At 43.4% G+C, this 8,263-nt stretch overlaps 1 protein-coding gene across 4 annotated transcripts in view; it reads right to left on the minus strand.

The window, feature by feature from the left end:
* The window catches only part of DENND4C (DENN domain containing 4C), a 150,744-nt gene extending 143,415 nt beyond the window's left edge, over positions 1 to 7,329 (minus strand). For all 4 annotated transcript variants that reach the window (XM_084984090.1, XM_084984074.1, XM_084984082.1 and 1 more), the window contains exon 1: positions 7,191 to 7,329. The gene's annotated coding sequence lies outside the window, so the exon portion shown is untranslated. The remainder of the gene's footprint in view (positions 1 to 7,190) is intronic.
* Positions 7,330 to 8,263: the final 934 nt, after the last annotated feature.

An 8,263-nucleotide genomic window follows, 5' to 3' on the forward strand; every position in this document is an offset into this window, starting at 1 on the left:
GTATGGGATGAGCTCAGTGACTTCTTTCCAAAATGTACAGAATGGAAAAAGGGAGGAGAATAACTTTACAGTGGAAAACATGACAAACAGTACGTCAGGTAATCATGACCAATATCACAATCACAAATCATGTTGATAGTATGCACCCTTGAGATAATGTAATGAAAATGGTATTTTATCTCTGCATTCTCCCTCACAAAATCGCATAACCTCAGTCTAATTTTTTTTTTTTTTGGTCTTTTTGCCTTTTCTAGGGCCGCTCCAGCGGCATATGGAGGTTCCCAGGCTAGGGGTCTAATCAGAGCTGTAGCCACCAGCCTACATCACAGCCACAGCAATGTGGGATCCAAGCCACGTCTACAATGTACACCACAACTCACGGCAACGCCAGATCCTTTACCCACTGAGCAAGGGCAGGGACCAAACCTGCAACTTCATGGTTCCTAGTCAGATTTGTTAACCATTGCGCCACCATGGGAACTCCCTCTAATTTTAAAAAAAGAAAAAGAACAATATCACAGAGGGACATCCTACAAAATGCCTGACCAGCACTGCTCAAAAAGTCATGGTCATCAAGAACAAGGAAAGCTTAACAAACTGTTATACGCAAAAGTAGCCTACACAACAGCTAAATGTAATGGTGTGGTATCTGAATGGGACCCTAGAACAGAACATTTTCTAAATTTTCTAAGGAAATCTGAATTAACTATAGACTTTCATTAATAATAGACTTCCGTGTATCAATACTGGAGTTCCTGCATGGCTTGGACAGTTAAGGATCCAGTGTTGTCACTGCTGCAGACAAAGCCCTGGCCCAGGAACTTACACATGCCATGGCATGGCCAAAAAAAAAGAAACTATCTAGAAAAAAAATTTAAAACACAGTATCACTGACAATAGTCAGCATCGAAACATGAAATACTTGGGGATAAACAAAATATGTGCAAGACCTATAAAATGAAAATTACAAAACACTGTGGAAAAAACTAAAGATATTAAATAAATGAAGAGATATGCCATGTTAAAGTATTTTCAGAAGACTCACTATTATTGAGATATCTATTCTCCCCATAAAGCTTTCTGTAGAAACTGACAAACTTATTCTAAAATTTATAAGAAAATGCTAAGGAAATAAAACAACCAAAACAGTTATGATAAAAAGATAATAGTGAAGGACATGAAGGACAAACATTTGACTGCAAGGTTTGCTATAAACAAACAGTAATGAAGACAATATAGTATAGGTATAAGGATAGACATCTACACCAACTAAACAGAAAGAGACCAAAAACAGACCCACAATTTTAAAAAATAAAAATAAAAAGGAATCAAATAACATATAACCTCCGAACTAGTAAGGGGTACCCTCTTACTAGTTTGGAAGGAAGGAAGGAAGGAAGGAAAGGAGGGAGAGAGGGAAGAAAAAACTCTAGAGAATAAAATAACAAGGTGCTATGACAATAACTGATCTCTTTAGACAGTATGATCAGGAAAGACCTCACAGAAAAGTAAAATGTAAATGGAACGGTACAAGCAAAGGCTCAAAGGGAAGCAATCTAAAAGTAGGCTGGTGTGACAGGTGCACACCAAGTGGGCAAGGAGAAGATAAGGCTATAGAGATAGGACTTTTCAACCAGAGGAAAACAAAACAAACACAAACAAAAAAAAAACAGAGGAAAATGTTTGTATTACATAATAGTTCTTAATTCTATCCATTTTTTTCCCATCCCTACCACTGCTGTTCTGAATTCTCACCTAGATGTCTACAAGATCTTCTAGCGGGCTCACTCAAGCTGCTCTCCCAAGTCCATCCTTCACAACAGAGCCAAAGATATTTAACAGCTTAAAAATCATTAAATGGCTCCCTGTTCCCTATAATGTATGGTCTTAATTTCTCACCCAACTTTTAAGACTCTTCAAGACATAGCCCCTTCAGCTAACTCCCCACTTCCCTCCAAAAATACCTGTGCCCCCACACTAAATTATTTGCATTTTAATAAAAACCCACCACATTCTTTCATTACTTTGTGCCTTTTCACATCACTCTTTCAACTTTTTTTTGGGGGGGGGCTTTTTGTCTTTTTAAGGCAGCACCCGAAGCATTTAGAAGTTCCCAGGCTAGGGGTCAGATCAGAGCTATAGCCACCAGCCTACGCCACAGGTACAGCAACACAGGATCCGAACAGCGTCTGCGACACACACCACAGCTGACAGCAACACTGGATCCTTAACCCATTGAGAGAGGCCAGGTATGGAACCCACGTTCTCATGGATGCTAGTCGCATTCCCTAGCCGCTGAGCGACGAGAGGAACTCCTCCTTTGACTTTAAAATTAAGTACCTCCTATGTAAACTATCTCTAATCCATACCACCACACACTTAGGTACTTCCCTCAGTTCCTAGAGAATCATTGGCTCTTTTCTAGACTTTGCCATGTGGCAGTTATGATGCTTACCTACAAGACTATTTATCCTGCTAGACTTTAATATTCACACTATCATTCATCTTTTTACCCCTAGCAGACAGTACAGTACGTATTTAACAGATGCTTTTTTCCATGATAAAAAAATAGACTCCTGGAGTTCCTGTCATGGTGCAGCAGAAACAAGTATGACTAGGTAGGAACCATGAGGTTACGGACTCAATCCCTGGCCTGGCTCAGTGGGTTAAGGACCAGCATTGCTGTGAGCTATGCTGTAGGTTGAAGACACAGCTCAGATCCCACATTGCTATGGCTGTGGTGTAGGCCAGCAGCTGTAGCTCTGATTAGACATCTAGCCTGGGAACTTCCATATGCTGAGGGTGCAGCCCTAAAAAAAAAAAAAAAAAAAAAACTCCTGGAGTTCCCGTCATGGCTCAGCAATTAAGGATCCCACCTAGCATCCATGAGGACACAGGTTTGATCCCTGGCCTTGCTCAGTGAGTTAAGGATCCTGCGATGCTGTGGCTGTGGCGTAGGCTGGGGGATTAACCCCTAGCCTGGGCTAATTAACCCCAGCTCCAATTTGACCCTTAGCCTGGGAACCACCATATGCTGTGGGTGTGGCCCTAAAAAGAAAAAAAAAAAGACTCCTAACATTTATGCTTTTAGGATCTAAGCATTCCTAAATAAAGATATAATTTAACCACACATACACAATGACACACTAAATTCAAGGAATCCTTTAAAATATCTCAAAGATTTTTTAAAATCTTATAAAATGATTCTTTCAGAAGTCAAATGAATATAAATCTAGATTTGTAAATACTAAATTTGGTTGAAATGGGGTCCACTTAGAAATATTTATGTCCCACATGGGAGTTCTGGTGGTAGGGCAGTTGGTTAATAATCCAGTTTTGTCTCTGTGGTTGCCAGTTCAATCCTGGGCCCAGTGATGTGGGTTAAGGATCTGATACTGTTGCAGCTGTGCTGTAGGTCACAGCTGTGACTCAGATTCAGTCCCTGGCTCAGGAACTTCCGTATGCCATGGGTGTAGCCAAAAAAGGGAAAAAAAAAAAGAAAAAAAGAAATATTCATGTCCCACAAAACTACTTAATTCTTAAGAATTAAAAATTTCATAACAATATTACTTATTACAATGAAATGTAAAATTCATAGACACAGAAACTTGTAGCAAGTCAATAACAGAGAGAATTAAGAATTTATATTTTGGAGTTCCTGTCATGGCACAGCAGAAATGAATCCGACTAGGAACCATGAGGTTGGGGGTTCGATCCCTGGCCTCGCTCAGTGGGTTAAGGATCCAGCGTTGCCATGAGCTGTGGTGTAGGTCACAGATGTAGCTCCGATTAGACCCCTAGCCTGGGAACCTCCATATGCCTCAGGTGTGGCCCCAAAAAGACAAAAAAAAAAAAAAAGAATTTATATTTTGATCCCTACTCAATGACTTCAAGTCACACATGCGCATCTATAGTTTTTACCTTGCTTTCAGTTCTCAATCAAATACATTATAGGAGCCCTTATTATCCACTGCAAAGGAAGTAGTTCAAAGAATGTTTATATTTTCTAAAGTTTAATTTGGCCTGAACCATCAAACTAGCAAAATGATTTCATTATAGCATTATTTTAAGAGTGAAAAAGTGGAATTACAAAATATTAAAACATAGGATAATGGTTAAGTAAACTATGACAGCAGTTCCTGCTGTGGCTCAAGGGATTGTTGGCATCTCTGCAATACCACAACACAGGTTCAATTTCTGTCCCCACACAGTGGGTTAAAAGATCCAATGTTGTGGAGGCTGCAGCATAGGTCACAGCAACTGGGGCTCAGATCCCTAGCTCACAAACTCCATATGCTGCAGGGCACCCCACACACACACCAAAAAAAGAATGAAAGAAAGAAACTATGACAGTAAAACTCTGGACTACTACAAAACCATAAAATAACATAATATGCAGCAACATGTTATATTTAAAAAGACAATTGTATGAACATTAACCACAGCATTATCCACAAGTATAGACAGGATTAGTATAGTATTATACCAATTAATAAATAACATATACTAATTAATATGTAATATATAGTATATACTAATACGAAGTATAATAAAACTAGAATACAGAAAATTATAAATGTAAGATAGGTGAGAATTTTTTCTTTTGAATTTTACTTACTCATTATAATCTTTTCCAATAAAAATTTTTCAAATACCACGCAAAGCTCTATTACTGTTACTTATCTGTAAGTATCATGTACTACCATAAGTTTAAAAAATTATTTCTACCCTCAAAATACTAAGTTTTGAATTTCAAATAATAAAATTATCTGATTTTGGCATTTCCTAAAATCTGATGTTGAAGACCTACTGTTTTACCCCAGCTACACCATGGAAATTCATCCCCCAACTTTTAACTCATACAAAGGAAAACTCCAGTTCCAACAAGGCATCCCATTACTACAAAGCTGTCAATCTTTCAGATTTCATGACAATCTGAAAAAGGACGTACAACTTGTAGCACCAACATAGCAAAGATAAAATTTTAATTCATGTACTAGGAAAGCTTATTTGCCCATACTATAAATTTCAGCAGACATATTACATGGGAAGTACAAATTATAACAGAAGTTCTGTTTCACAAATCAAAAAGACCAAATGAGACAACCTGCCTCTGACTCAGCAGCTTTCTTTTTTACTTTACAACCTGTACTTAAGCTGCAGGGATAAGACTGAAACCTAACTTTCAAACTGAGCAGCAAAACCAACTTGCCTTGTCAGGAAACTCCAATGAAAACATGAAATGTTTTGGTCTCAAAAGGCAGATATATAACAGCAAAGGTGCCTCCTTGAGTTATTAATTATCACGCAAAATCCCTTGTATATAACTACAAATTAGCTTTTACTTAACATGTTTCTTTATAGAGAGCCTCAACCAAATAATCTTCCAAGTCTGGTACCGTGAATTGTTACAGCTTACACACCACTGCAGTTCTTGAAATTTAAAACATTTGCATTTTAAGAACTGTCTCCACACACCAACCCTGCTGCCAGCTTTTCCAGCTGAAAGCTCAAGTTTTTACTACAAAATACTATATTTACTCTCAACAATAGAATGGACTCTTTTACAAATTATAGAGTAAATTACTCCAACATACAACTTCAAAATTTCTAACATCACAGTTTTTCCATTATTCAAATAAACAAGTCTAAACAGTAGACTAAATGAGGTACTAGGGCCAGTCAAGTGACATTATCAGTTCAGTAAAATCAGTTAATACAAAAGATAGACCCCTAATCGCAATCATCTGTGGCAAAAAGTGGCCACAGGGGATGCCAATGAAGGGAAAGTGTGGATTGAGTTGGCCATTACTAGAAAAACAAGTCAAAGAAAGCCTATATGAGAGATTAACCTCATGCACACAAATCTAAGTTCATCTTCGAGTTCCAGTCTCACACCAAGAAGGCAGTTTATCGAATTTTTAACAGTAATACAAAGAACAAGGCAAAAAATAAAATAGAGCGGGGTTTTTTCATGGTAAATGCAGATAACCTTCCATGTTCAGAAAGTTTTCCTTTTACAACCAGTTTTGCTCCTATCACGTGTACACTTAAAATCCTACAACGCTTCGCATTTCAGATAATATGATCACCTCAAATCAAGTATTTATTGAAAACTTATAGCCTTAGCACTAACGTTCTCTATCTTACTATACCATTCACCTTCTTAATTGGGAGACGGGAAGGGAAGACCTACTCCTACAGTAAATTGAGGTCTAGGGAGAACACCTTAACACGAGTTTGCACACAATTAAGCAGGCTCAGTAAATCAATTACCCAGACTACAATGCTTGACAATCTCTCTGAAGCAAAAACACAGACAGCTGAGGGTTCATTACTGGAGATGACTCTTTCCCTCACGTTTGCACAAGTAACTTCGGGTAACTGATCTAAATTTCCTCCTGTGAAACAAACATGGGGGGGGTATTTAAAAACCGGGTCATTCCTTATTAATTCTGATGAGGCACGATCTCCAAGGAAAAGGTCTATGAATCAGAAAAAAAGAGTTCAGTGATACAAGACAGCATCCTCAATGCAAAAAAGTTACAGCTTTTTTCTGCACTAGGGACTCCTTAGTTGGTTTTATTTGTGTTTTGTCACTCGGAGTTGAATGGAACCTGCCTTCCTAAAAGTCATCCCCAACAAAGAAGCCCTGAGAATCCGCCACGCTAAAGCGGATAAGGAAACGTCCTCAATCCACCTGCACACCTGCCCAGGTCCCCAGGTGCCCCGCTCTGTCTTTCAGCAACTCTCGAGACCCCAACCTTAGCTCTTCATCCGCTCTATGTCAACCCCCTCGGGAGCCCCAGTCCCAGCCCCTTTCCCCCTGCCCCCATCCAGGCGGCCGTCTCCCTGGCTGTCCAGAAGGCCCGAACCCCTCGCGCTTCCTTGCACCGCCAGGGCTCTCAGCAGCCCGAGCGAGACCCGGGGAGGCCCTTCCTGGCGCAGCCTCTCCCCTTCACACTCCGCAGGTTCCGGGGACTCCACGCCTCCGGAAATCGCGGAGAAACGAGGCCGGGAATGCCAGCCCCCGCCACTCTCCGCCTCTTTGGCGACCCCCCGCTGGCTGGCCCTCGGAACTCAGCCCTCCGAGTTGCTACCTGCCCAACGCCCTCCCGGCCCGGGAGCGCGGGCCCGGCTGACGCGCGGCGCAGGACTCCTCTGCGAAAGGCCCTCTGCCGCAGACTCACCTGCCGCCCGCTCCTCCTTCAGCGCCACCCGGGCACAACCTATTCCTGGGGCATGAAAGAACCGGCTTCGGGCCTGGACGCTCTCCGCAGGGCAGAGAGGGGGACGTGCTCCCGCGGCGGCCGCCGCCGCTGCCACCTCGGCCCGAACTGCGCCTGCGCCGCCTCTCGGGCTGGGTTTCGAGGGGCGCCGCTTGCTGCGAGGGGTAATGGCTGGGAGCGCAAGCTCGCTACGGCGCCTCGGTTCACCAGAGGCTGGCGGTGCGAGCAGTGGGTTGCCTAGGAGCTGCGTGCTGCGCTGCCACCCCGACAGCTGACGGCCATATTTCTGTTCCCTTTTTCTTTTTTTCCTCCCCCTCCTTCCGCCCCTTCCACAGAACCGCACTTTCCTTCCACCCCTCCCTCTCCCTTTCCTACTGCGGGGGCGGTGGAAAAGGGCGTGGGGGAGGGGTGGGGATGGGAGGACGCTGGGGGCGGGGCAACGCTCGAGCCCCGCCCCCAAGGAGGGCTTAAGCCGCTTGGTCACTGCTCCCCTCCCCCAGCACCTACCTCCCGATTCCTGCGGAGCGCAGGGTCAGAGCCCAGCCAGCCTGCGAGCATCCACGCGGCGAGTCCCAGCCGTAACAGAGCTAGGGGAAAAAAGGCGCCGGGTACTGTTTGCACCCCCTTTCTGCGGGGCTCAGACTCCCGCTGTGTGGTATGGCTTTATTGCCTTGGCCTCAGGCAGGTAGTGGCTGCTCCTGTAGGGTTTTTCAAAGACCACGAAGGTGACACGGAGTCGCTCAAAGTCACTGAGGACAGTGCCAAGAGGGATGCAAATTTCTGGAGGAGAAGTTTCCTTCCCAAGGTGGGAGTTGGGATTCGTACCTCGGACTAGGGGCGGGCCTCCTAGGCCGGAGAGAGACCCAGGCGACTGGCTCTTCCCAAAATCGCCTCCCGGTTGCAGCGACCCATGAGAGCCTTTGGCAGGGCTTGGTGTCTCTGTCTCGGCCGAGATTTGGGGATGGAACTTGGAATGTGGACATGATTCTTTAATCAGTCTTGGAGTTCCCATTGTGGAGCAGGCGGCGAAAACA

Source organism: Sus scrofa, chromosome 1 (assembly GCF_054392235.1).
Source record: "Sus scrofa isolate SSC_HxYL_T2T_F1_AM1 chromosome 1, Sscrofa_HxYL_maternal_Yorkshire_Landrace_v2.0, whole genome shotgun sequence".
In the NCBI taxonomy this organism is placed as follows: domain Eukaryota; kingdom Metazoa; phylum Chordata; class Mammalia; order Artiodactyla; family Suidae; genus Sus; species Sus scrofa.